At 51.7% G+C, this 11,963-nt stretch overlaps 1 protein-coding gene across 4 annotated transcripts in view; it reads right to left on the reverse strand.

Moving 5' to 3' along the window:
- Nucleotides 1-11,963, reverse strand: part of zgc:153896 (uncharacterized protein LOC569930 homolog) — an 85,930-nt gene that overhangs the window by 45,964 nt on the left and 28,003 nt on the right. The gene's annotated exons all lie outside the window — the stretch shown is intronic.

Consider the following 11,963-nt stretch of genomic DNA (forward strand, 5'->3'; position numbering starts at 1 on the left):
TTAGCAGACTGGCAAGGGTCAGATTGAGGATCACCAGCTCTATGTGAGTTATCATCACCCCCCCTCCTGCTTTCGACAGAGACCCGTGGACAGAGCCAACACAGTCCCAGCACTGGAGTGATGTGACACATATCCTGGGAGGGTGGGAAATAGGGCTGGTGGGTGAGTAAGGTAGCGATGATGAACATAGAACATAGAATATAGAACATATGGTGCAGAAGGAGGCCATTTGTCCCATCGAGTCTGTACCGGCCCACTTAAGCCCTCACTCCCACCCTGTACCCGTAACCCAATAACCCTTCATAACCATTTTGGACACTACGGGCAATTTAGCATGGCCAATCCACCTAACCTGCACATCTTTGGACTGTGGGAGGAAACCGGAGCACACGGATGAAACCCACGCAGACACGGGGAGAACGTGCAGACTCCTCACAGGCAGTGACCCAGCAGGGAATCGAACCTGGGACCCTGGCGCTGTGAAGCCACAGTGCTATCCACTTGTGCTACCGTGCTGCCCCACAGCAGGACCAGATGGACCAGGCTGCGTCCTAGATGAATCAGGCAAGCATGAGGGCCTTCCTGGCCCTCCGGACTTGCCGGACCCTCATCGCTGCCGCCTGTCAGCAGCTTTCGGCTGGGCCTCAGGTTCCTCCCCAGCCTTGTGATCCAGCCCCTAATCATTGTCATCACCGTCCCCCTCCTCCTCCACCTCTCCCGCCTCCTCCTCCGAGGTGGCCAGATGTTCCTCATCACCAATCTCGAGTTTGTTGCCTCTCTGCTGTGCCAGGTTTTGGAGGACACAGCAGACCACAACAAAACGGACAACCCTCCGGGCAGTAGACTGGAGCGCACCTCCGGAGCAGTCGAGGCGCCGGAACCACATCTTGAGGAGTCCGATGCAACGCTCAATGACAGCCCAGGTATCTGCAGGGGCCTCGTTGAAGCGGGTCTCTACTTCGGTCTCCAGCCTCCGCACTGGCGCATTATCCTCAGCGGGTATCCCTTATCCCCCAAGAGCCAACCGGCCATTCTGGGATGCTCTTGAAGAAGGATGTAGCTGTCGTGCACACTCCCCAGGAAGCGGGCATACACGTGCATTATCTTTATCAGGTGGTTGCAGATGAGTTGTATGGTGGTTAACATAGGGCACCCCCAGACGGCCCAGTGAGCACAGGGCAACATGCGTGGCATCTATGACTCCCTGGAACTGGGGCATCCCGACATTGGCTGAGAAACCTGCTGCCCGGGCGTCCTGTTCAGCCTGGTCCATGTCAAAGTGGATGTCGTCTTCTGCCCGGGCATACTGGGAATTCATGATCTGCCAAATGCACTTGTGAGACAACACACAGGTCCCCACTTGAGCCCTGGAATGATCCCATGGCATAAACGTTCAGGGCTGCAGTGACCTTTACTGTCACCGGAAGAGGATGTCCCCTTCCTCCACATGGTGCCAGGTTCACAAGGATATGACACAGGTGTCGCACCATCTCCTTGTTGAGGCGGAGCCTCCTGCGGCACGCACTGCCCATCATCTGTTCGAATGACCAGCAATGCCTGTACACCCTGGGTTATCTCAGGACTCCCCCTCTGGGTCCCTCCTTAGCCTGATGGGTGGCCGGGTATGGGGCGGGGTCCGGCACATGGGCTGCTGCCTCGAGCATGTACAGGCGTTGCTGTTGCCGCCTTCTCCGGCGTCTGCCTGCATCGCGTAGCACCAGCACCACTAAGGCAAACTGCCGTTCCATATCTGAAATGCATTGGGAGAGGGCGTTAGATCGACAAACAGTGATGGTTCTCACGGCAGACTATCCATTCTTCCACTGATCCCCCCCCCCCCCCCCATCCTTCACCCTGGAAGGCCCGGCCCATGCACACGTGGCCGCAGCAAGCCCTCCTCACCAGTCCCCAGACCCTGTTCCCCGGACACCTGCTCACAACATCAATTAGACCATGCTCTGGCCCCTCCCCATAGCACTCATCCATCCTCCAGCCGTGGGCATGTCCCACCGGAGCTGTGTCCCATCCCCTCGGTGTTCAGATGTTGGCTGCTGCCTGTGTCGTGTTGCCTCCCACGGTGTTCTGGCACACTGTCCAGGCATCGCGGTCTAATTCAGATGCTAAGCAATGACTTCCACATCCACCCAGGGGAATCCACTTGAGTTGTGCGCAGTACTAACCTAACCACGGTTACCAATTCCCTATCAGCAGTAGCCTTCAGCCCCACAGACAAAGGCCTCGGCAGTTGGTAGGGGTTGTGGGTGGTCCAGAGGCAGATGGACAGGGACAACGGTTGCCCTCTAATGCGTATACATGATCCAGGGGCTGGCATGATGGTGCAGCGAGTGGTTTCCCCCTGGTTTCCCCCCACACCCACCTGCCCTCCTATGACGGCCCACCCCTAGTCGAGGGTCCCCATCCCCCACCGAGCACTGGGGCAGCAAGCCCAGTACCCCTGGGCTCTTTGCCTGTGAGCAAAGAGGCTACTCCCATCCTCGGCTCCCCATAGAAGCCCTTCCACCAGGTTCATGTTTTTAAAAAGGAGTATTAATCGGTGCCAGCATGAGCACTTGCTGGGGAAGCGGCTGAATGACGTGAGGCCGTTGGGTAACAGGTACCTCTCGTTAATTTTATGGAAATGGGCTTAAGTGATAATTGGTTTCTTGCCACGCTACGGCGAGATTCTGATTTCGTCTACGGGAGCAGGCCAGTTGCATCGCAAACTGTTTGGCGCCTAGCGCGGTTCCCGTTTTTGGTCGCTCCCACTCTTCACCAGCCTCACAACGCTTGGGCGCGAGAGTAACGAGGCCAGACGATCGCACCTACAAAGTGTGGGCTAAACTGGTGTGAAACTCCCCAGGGTCCAAAAAAGTGATTCAGTGTTCCTAAGTAGCCAGATTTCCGGTGGCGGCCATGGAGGAGTAGATTGCACATTTGATCGCTCCCGGATAGTGACGGACTTTTGGACCTTTATCTCCCATTTTTTCCCGGATTTTATTGGATGAATCGGTGGAGATTGAGACGGTGAGGAGTAATCCCCCTCCAGTGCTTCGAGAATTGGACCAGAAGTGGCTGTGTGAGAAGACAAAGTTTTAAAAGAAAGATGAGAGCAGAGTCGGCAACATGGGAAGACATGGCGGAGAAGCTGAGCCGTAGGGAGATGGCGCAGTGGTTAATGGAGCAGCTGGTGAAGTTTTTTGAAGAATGCTTTGCCAAGCTTAAGAAGGACACGCTCGACTCGATCAAGGCTTTGATTGATCAGGTGGTGTAGAATCAAGAAATCCACGGATGTACGATCCAGGAGGTGGAGAAAAACGTGTCCGAGCACAAGAAATATATAACTGTGTTGGAGACCAAGGTGGGGGATGATGAACGACCGCCAGAAAAGAATGCAGGAGAAGCTGGAGGACTTGGAGAACAGATCCAGGAGGCAGAACCTGAGAATCTTCGGCCTCCCTGATGGCAGTGAGGGATCGGATGCGAGGGCCTATGTGATGAACATGTTGGAGAAGTTGGTGGGGGCTGAAGCGTTCCCTCAGCCCCTGGAAGTGGATAGAGCGCACAGAGCCCTTGCGAAGAAGCCCCGTGCAAACGAGCCGCCCAGGGCGATGGTGGTACAAATGCACCGGTTTTTGGAAACGGAACACATTCTGCGGTGGGCCAAGAAAGAGCGAGCAGCAGGTGAGAATTGTGAGCTGCACAGTTATCAAGACCTGGGCTCAGAGGCGAGCCGAGTTTATAGAACATATTGGATTTGAACATAGAACATAGAACAGTACAGCACAGAACAGGCCCTTCGGCCCTCGATGTTGTGCCGAGCCATGATCACCCTACTCAAACCCACGTATCCACCCTATACCCGTAACCCAACAACCCCCCCCTTAACCTTACTTTTTTTTTATATTAGGACACTACGGGCAATTTAGCATGGCCAATCCACCTAACCCGCACATCTTTGGACTGTGGAAGGAAACCGGAGCACCCGGAGGAAACCCACACACACAGGGGGAGGACGTGCAGACTCCACACAGACAGTGACCCAGCCGGGAATCGAACCTGGGACCCTGGAGCTGTGAAGCATTTATGCTAACCACCATGCTACCCTGCTGCCCACAGTTTAATCGGGAAAAATCGGCCCTCTTTAAGAAGAGGGTGAAGTTCGGGATGCTGTACCCAGCACGTCTGTGGGTCACATATGAGGACCGTGAATTCTACTTTGAAACACCGGACGATGCATTAACTTCCATCAGGGAAAAAAGACTGGATGTGAACTAAAGACACTGGAGCCTTGGGGAGAGTATTGCAATGGTGATTTGTTGATAATCACTTTTGTGCTGGTTTGAATAAGTAGTGTTATGTGCAATATGGGGCTGTTTTGAGGTCTGACGTTAACTTTGTTTTACTGGGAGCTGGATGGGGGAGGGTTCTCTGGTTGTTTTCCACTGTTTTTTCTACTGTTTATTTACTGGGGAATGTGATTCTTTGAATATGTATGTCCAAGTGCGGGGGGGGGGGGAGAGAGAACAATGGGGAGACAGTCTGTTTAGTGCCATGGACGGGAGCTATCAGGTCAGCTAGGTCAGCTGGCTCACGGCTGTACACAGCGCCGTCCCTAGGGTTGCTGGCGCCCCGGGAAAGCTGAACTTCGGCGCCCTTGTGGGGGGGGAGGCGGGGACGGGGTGGGGGGGGGAGGCGGGGCCAGGGTGGGGGGGGGGCTGGGGGGGCCGGGGGGCGGGGCCGAGGGGGGGCGGGCGGGCCGAGGGGGGAGCGGACCGAGCGGGGGGGAGCGGACCGAGGGGGGTGGCGCCCTGGGGGGGGCGGCGCCCTGGGGGAGGGCGGCCACCGCGCATGCGCTGGTTGGCACCTGCCCAACTGCGCATGCGCGGGACCCGAGGTCTCTGCAACAACGGTCTGGGAAGCTTTGAAGGCAGTGGTCAGAGGGGAATTAATCTTGATGCGGGCCCATAGAGAAAAGGTGAAATGAGCTGAGAGGGATAGGCTAGTTGGGGAGATACTTCAGGTGGACAGGAGATACTCGGAGGCCCCGGACGCAGTGTTACTGAAGGAGCAGTGGAGATTGCAGGTGGAATTTGGGCTGTTGACTACAGGGAAGGCGGTGGAACAGTTGAGGAAGGCAAGGGGGGCGATCTATGAGTCTGGGAAAAAGTTCAAGCAGAATGTTAGCGCACCAGCTCAGAAAAAGGGAGGCGGCCAGGGAGGTAGGGAGAGTAAAGAGTAGAGGTGGGATCACGGTCCTGAACCCAGTGGGGGTGAGTGATGTGTTCAAGGATTTTTACAGCAAATTATATGAGTCGGAACCCCGGCTGAGGTGGAGGGATGAGGTAGTTCTTGGGTCAGTTGAGGTTCCTGAGGATGGATGAAGATCTGGTGGAATGGCTGGGAGCTCCAATTGAAATTGAAGAAATAATGGAGGGGTTGGAGGGCATGCAGTCGGGCAAGGCCCTGGGGCTGGACGGCTACCCGGTGGAATCCTATAAGAAGTTTTCGGAGATATTGAACCAAATGCTGGTGGCGGCATTTAATGAAGCAAGAGAGAAGTGAGCCCTCTCCCCAACAATGTCGCATTCATTGATCCTGAAACAGGACATAACTTGATCATAGAAGTCATAGAACAGTACAGCACAGAACAGGCCCTTCGGCCCTCAATGTTGTGCCGGGCCATGATCACCCTACTCAAACCCACGTATCCACCCTATACCCGTAACCCAACAACCCCCCCCCCTTAACCTTACTTTTATTAGGACACTATGGGCAATTTATCACGGCCAATCCACCTAACCCGCACATCTTTGGACTGTGTGAGGAAACCGGAGCACCCGGAGGAAACCCACGCACACAGGGGGAGGACGTGCAGACTCCACACAGACAGTGACCCAGCCGGGAATCGAACCTGGGACCCTGGAGCTGTGAAGCATTTATGCTAACCACCATGCTATCCTGTTGCCCCATGCTACCCTGCTGCCCCTTTTCTGAGGGGCATGAGTGAGATTGTAACAGTCATCTCATGATGATCTCATCTCAAATCTCTTGAGTGAGATTTTAACAGTCATTGATCCTGAATTGGTCCGGTCAAAATTCAGGACAGGGAGGAGGCCGGCTGCGGCAAAGGAATTGAAGGGGTTTATGGAACAGATGGGATGAACAGACCCATGGAGGTTTGGACGGCCAAGAGAAATGCAGGTCATACAGGCCAAGTTCTCTACTGAATGTGGATGCCAAACTGCTCGCGAAGATATTGGCCACAAGGATAGAGGATTGTGTCCCAGGGATGATAGGGGGGGGGGGGGGGGGGGGGGGAGAGGGGGGGGGGGGGGGGGGGGGTACCAGATGGGGTTTGTAAAGGGCAGGCAACTCACAGCCAATTTTCAAAGGCTCCTAAATGGTTTAGCTCACTCGATTAAATCGCTGACTTTTAAAGCAGACCAAGCAGGCCAGCAGCACGGTTCGATTCCCGTACCAGCCTCCCCGGACAGGCGCCGGAATGTGGCGACTAGGAGCTTTTCACAGTAACTTCACTGAAGCCTACTCGTGACAATAAGCGATTTTCATTTCATTTCAAATATTATTATGATACCCTCAGAAGGAGGGGAGATGGAGGCCGTGGTCGCAATGGATGCTGAGAAAGCTTTTGATCGGGTTTTTTAGAATTAGAACAGTACAGCACAGAACAGGTCCTTCGGCCCTCGATGTTGTGCCGAGCAATGATCACCCTACTCAAGCCCACGTATCCACCCTATACCAGTAACCCAACAACCCCCATTAACCATATTTTTTAGGACACTAAGGGCAATTTAGCCTGGCCAATCCACCTAATCCGCACATCTTTGGACTATGGGAGGAAACCGGAGCACCCGGAGGAAACCCACGCGCACACGGGGAGGACGTGCATACTCCGCACAGACAGTGACCCAGCCGGGAATCGAACCTGGGATCCTGGAGCTGTGAAGCATTTATGCTAACCACCATGCTACAGTGCTACCGTGGAATGGGATAACCTGTGGGAGGTGTTGGGAAGGCTTGGGTTTGGTGAGGGCTTCATTGACTGGGTGCGGTTGCAGTTGCTCTGTCAGGCACCAGTAGCTAGTGTGCGTACGAACCGGTTGAGGTGGGTTACACCAAGGGACGAGACCAGGGTGTCCCCTCTCCCTGTTACTGTTTGCGCTAGCCATAGACCCATTGGCCATGGCATTAAGAGCCTCTAGGGGTTTGGGGGTGGGGGGGGAGGGGGGGGGGGGGGGGGTGGTGGAGCACCGGGTTTCACTTTACGCTCGTGACTTGCTCTTGTATATCTCAGACCCGTTGGAGGGATGGGGGAAGTTATGCGGATCTTAGGGCAATTTGGTAATTTATCGGGGTATAAATTGAACATGGGGAAAAGCGAGATGTTCATGATCCAGGCGAGGGGAGAACAGACTGGGAGAGCTGCCGTTTAGAATGGTAGGAAGGAGCTTTCGATATTTGGGAATCCAGGTGGCTCGGGAATGGGAGGCACTGCACAAGTTAAACCTATCCCGACTCATGGAACAAATGAAGGAGGACTTTAAGAGATGGACATGCTCCGCTATCACTGGCAGGGAGGGTACAGACCGTGAAAATGAAAATGGGTTTAGGTATCTGCAGGTACAAGACTTTTTGAGCTTGTTGCGCACATTGAAATTGGTTGCTGCGATGTTGTGGGCATCACAGAGACGTGGCTGCAAGGGGTTCAGGGCTGGGATCTGAATATACAAGGGTATGTGTCCTATCAAAAGGTCAGGCAGATGGGCAAAGGGGGCGGGGTTGCATTGTTCGTAAGGAATGAAGTTAAATCGAAAGCAAGGAGCGATATAGGATCAGAAGACATAGAATCTCTGTGGGTAAAGTTGAGGAATCGCAAAGGTACAAAGACACTGATGGGAGTTATGTATAGGCCCCCTAGCAGTAGTCATGATGTGGGTGGCAAATAAATCAGGAGATAGAAAAGGCATGTAAAAAAGGCAACATTACAAGAATCATGGCGGACTTCAATATGCAGGTGGACTGGGAAAATCAGGTTGATAGTGGATCCCAAGAAAAGGAATTTGTGGAATGTCTAAGAGATGTTTTTTTTGGAGCAACTTGTGACAGAGCTTCCTGGGAAACAGGCAATTCTGGATTTGGTGATGTGTATTGAGGCAGACTTGATTAGGGAATTTAAGGTGAAGGAACCCTTCGGGAGCAGTGACCACAATATAATAGAATTTACCCTGCAGTGTGAGAAGGAGAAGCTGGAACCAGATGTAATGGTATTACAATTAAATAAGGGTAACCACAAAGACATGAGGGAGGAGCTGGCCAGAGTTGATTGGAAAAGGAGCCGAGCAGGGAAGACAGTGGAACACCAATGGCAGGAGTTTTTGGAGGTTATTTGGGATGCACAACAGAAATTCATCCCAAGGAGGAGGAAACATGCCAATGGGAGGATGAGGCATCCATGGAGGACAAGACAAGTCAAGGACAGCATAAAAGAAAAAGAAAAAGCACAGAAAGTGGTGTGTATTATTGGGAAGTCTTTAAAAGCAAGTAGAGGACAATGGTGGAAGACACCAGTGGGATGCCAGAGCTCCAGGAGAATCAGGGTGCAGAGGTGAGTGTAGTGGCATTACTAAGGAAACATTTCTGGGGAAACTGAAAGGTTTCAAAGGAAATTGACAGGATGCAGAGCTGGCCTGAGAAATGACAGATGGAGTTCAACCTTGATAAATGTGAAGCGATTCATTTTGGAAGGTCAAATTTGAATGCTGAATACAGGGTTAAAGGCAGGATTCTTGGAAGTGTGGAGGAACAGAGGGATCTTGGGGTCCATGTACATAGATCCTCAAAGTTGTCACCCAGGTTGATAGGGTTGTTAAGAAGGCATATGGTGTGTTGGCTTTCATTAACACAGGGAGTGAGTTTCAGAGCCCCGAGGTTTTCCCGCAGCTTTATAAAACTCTAGTTAGACCACACTTGGAATATTGTGTCCAGTTCTGGTCGCCTCATTATAGGAAGGATGTGGATGCTTTGGAGAGGGTACAGAGGAGATTTACCAGGATGCTGCCTGGACTGGAGGGCATGTCTTATGAAGAAAGGTTGAGGGAGCTTGGGCTTTTCTCACTGGAGAGAAGAAGGCAGAGAGGTGACGTGATAGAGGTGTACAAGGTGATGAGAGGCATGGATAGAGTGAATAGCCAGAGACTTTTCCCTAGGGCGGAAATGGCTGTCACGAGGGGACATAATTTTAAGGTGATTGGAGGAAGGTATAGGGGAGATATCAGAGGTAGGTTCTTTACGCAGAGAGTGGTGGGTGTGTGGAATGCACTGCCAGCAGAGGTGGTGGAGTCAGAGTCATTACGGACATTTAAGCGACTCTTGGACAGGCGCATGGGTAGTAGTTGATCTTCGATTAGGATAAATGGTTGGCACAACATTGTGGGCTGAAGGGCCTATACTGTGCTGTACTGTTCTATGTTCTATGTATGACTGAGGGTGGATAAATCACCTGGACCGGATGGACTACATCCCAGCATTCTAGAAGAGATAGCTCAGGAAATTGTGGAGGCATTAGTGATGATCTTTCAGGAATCAGGGAGGCAGGGAGGGTCCAGAGGACTGGAAGGTGGCTAATGTATCACCACTATTTAAGAAGGGAGGGAGGCTGAAGACGGGAAATTATAGGCCGGTTAGCCTGACTTTGGTCATTTTAGAGTCCGTTATTAAAGATGAGATCATGGACTACTTAGCAGTGCATGATAAAATAGGACAGAGTCAGCATGGCTTTGCCAAGGGAAGGTCACATTTGGCAAATCTGTTCTTTGAGGAGGTAACAAGGAAGTTAGACAAAGTGGAACCACTGGACATGATTTATTTAGATTTCCAGAAGGCCTTTGACAAGGTGCCACATTGGAGACTGTTAAATAAGTTAAAAGGCCATGGTGTTAAGGGTAAGATCCCGGCATGGATAGAGGATTGGCTGACTGGCAGAAGACCGAGAGTGGTCTTTTTCAGGATGGCAGCCGGTGACTAGTGATGTGCCTCAGGGTCTGTGCTGGGACCACAACTTTTCACAATATACATTAATAATAATCTTTATTGTCACAAGCAGGCTTACGTTAACGCTACAATGAAGTTATTGTGAAAAGCCCCTCGTCACCACATTCCAAAGACTATTCGGGTACACTGAGGGAGAATTCAGAAGTCCAATTCACCTAACAGCACATCTTTCAGGACATGCGGGAGGAAATTGGTGCACCCGGAGAAACCCACGCAGACACGGGGAGAACAGGCAGACAGTGTCCCAAGTCGGGAATCAAACCTGGGACCCTGTGGCTGTGAAGCAACAGTGCAAACCACTGTGCTGCACCTGTGCTACCATGCTGCCCCCATGATCTTGAAGAAGGAACTGAAGGCACTGTTGTTAAGTTTGCAGTTGATACAAAGATCTGTAGAGGGGTAGGTAGTATTGTAGAGGGGCAGGTAGTATTGAGGAAGCAAGAGGGCTGCAGAAGGATTTGGACAGGCTAGGAGAGTGGCAGTGAAGTGGCAGATGGAATACAATGTGGAAAAGTGGGAGGTTATGCACTTTGGACAGATGAATGAATAGACTATTTTCTAAATGGGGAGAAGCTTAGGAAATCAGGAACACAAAGGGACTTGGGAGTCCTTGTTCAAGAATCTCTTAAGGTTAACATGCAGGTTCAGTCGGCAGTTAGGAAGGCAAATGCAATGTTAGCATTCATGTCAAGAGGGCTAAAATACAAGAGCAGGGATGTACTTCTGAGGCTGTATCAGGCTCTGGTCAGACCCCGTTTGGAGTATTGTGCGCAGTTTTGGGTCCCGTATCTGAGGTAGGATGTGTTGGCATTGGAAAGGATCTAAAGGAGGTTCACAAGAATGATCCCTGGAATTAAGAACTTGTTGTACGAGGAACAGTTGAGGAACTGTACTCGTTCGAGTTTAGAAGGATGCCCCCTCATCCTATTGAATAGGATCATCCTATTCAATAATCCTTATTGAAACTTACAGGATAGTGTGAGGCCTGGATAGAGTGGATGTGGACAGGATATTTCCACTTGTAGAACAAACTAGAACCAGAGGACACCATCTCAGACTAAAGGGACGATCCTCAAAACAGAAATGAGGGGGAATTTCTTCAGCCATTCAGGTGGTGAATCTCTTTGCCGCAGAAGGCTGTGGATGCCAAATCACTGAGTGTCTTTAAGACAGAGATAGATCGGTTCTTGATTACATAGAATTTACAGTGCAGAAGGAGGCCATTCGGCCCATCGAGTCTGCACCATTCCTGGAAAGAGCACCCTACCCAATGTTAACACCCCCACCCTATCCCCATAACCCAGTAACCCCACCCAACACTAAGGGCAATTTTGGACACTAAGAGCAATTTATCATGGCCAATCCACCTAACCTGCACATCTTTGGACTGTGGGAGGAAACCGGAGCACCCGGAGGAAACCCACACACACACGGGGAGAATGTGCAGACTCCACACAGACAGTGACCCAAGCCAGAATCGAACCTGGGACCCTGGAGCTGTGAAGCGATTGTGCTATCCACAATGCTACCGTGCTGCCCACGGGAATCAGAGGTTATGGGGAGAAGGCAGGAGAATGGGAATTAGAAAAATATCAGCCATGATTGAATGGCGGAGCAGACTCGATGGGCCGAGTGGGTAATTCTGCTCCTATGTCTTATGGTCTTATACTGGAACTGTAAAAAGGTTTTCGGTTTGACGCGTACCATGGTCGGCGCAGGCTTGGAGGGTCGAGGGCCTGTTACTGTGCTGTATTTTTCTTTGTTTTTTGTTATTGTTCTGTCAACAGATAGAATTTGGGATTCTACTTTGGAGAAAAGAAGGTTGAGAGGAGATTTGATTGAGGTGTTCAAAATCATGTGGTGTCTGGACAGACTAGACAGGGAGAAACTGT

This window comes from Scyliorhinus canicula, chromosome 15 (assembly GCF_902713615.1).
Source record: "Scyliorhinus canicula chromosome 15, sScyCan1.1, whole genome shotgun sequence".
NCBI classification, from domain to species: domain Eukaryota; kingdom Metazoa; phylum Chordata; class Chondrichthyes; order Carcharhiniformes; family Scyliorhinidae; genus Scyliorhinus; species Scyliorhinus canicula.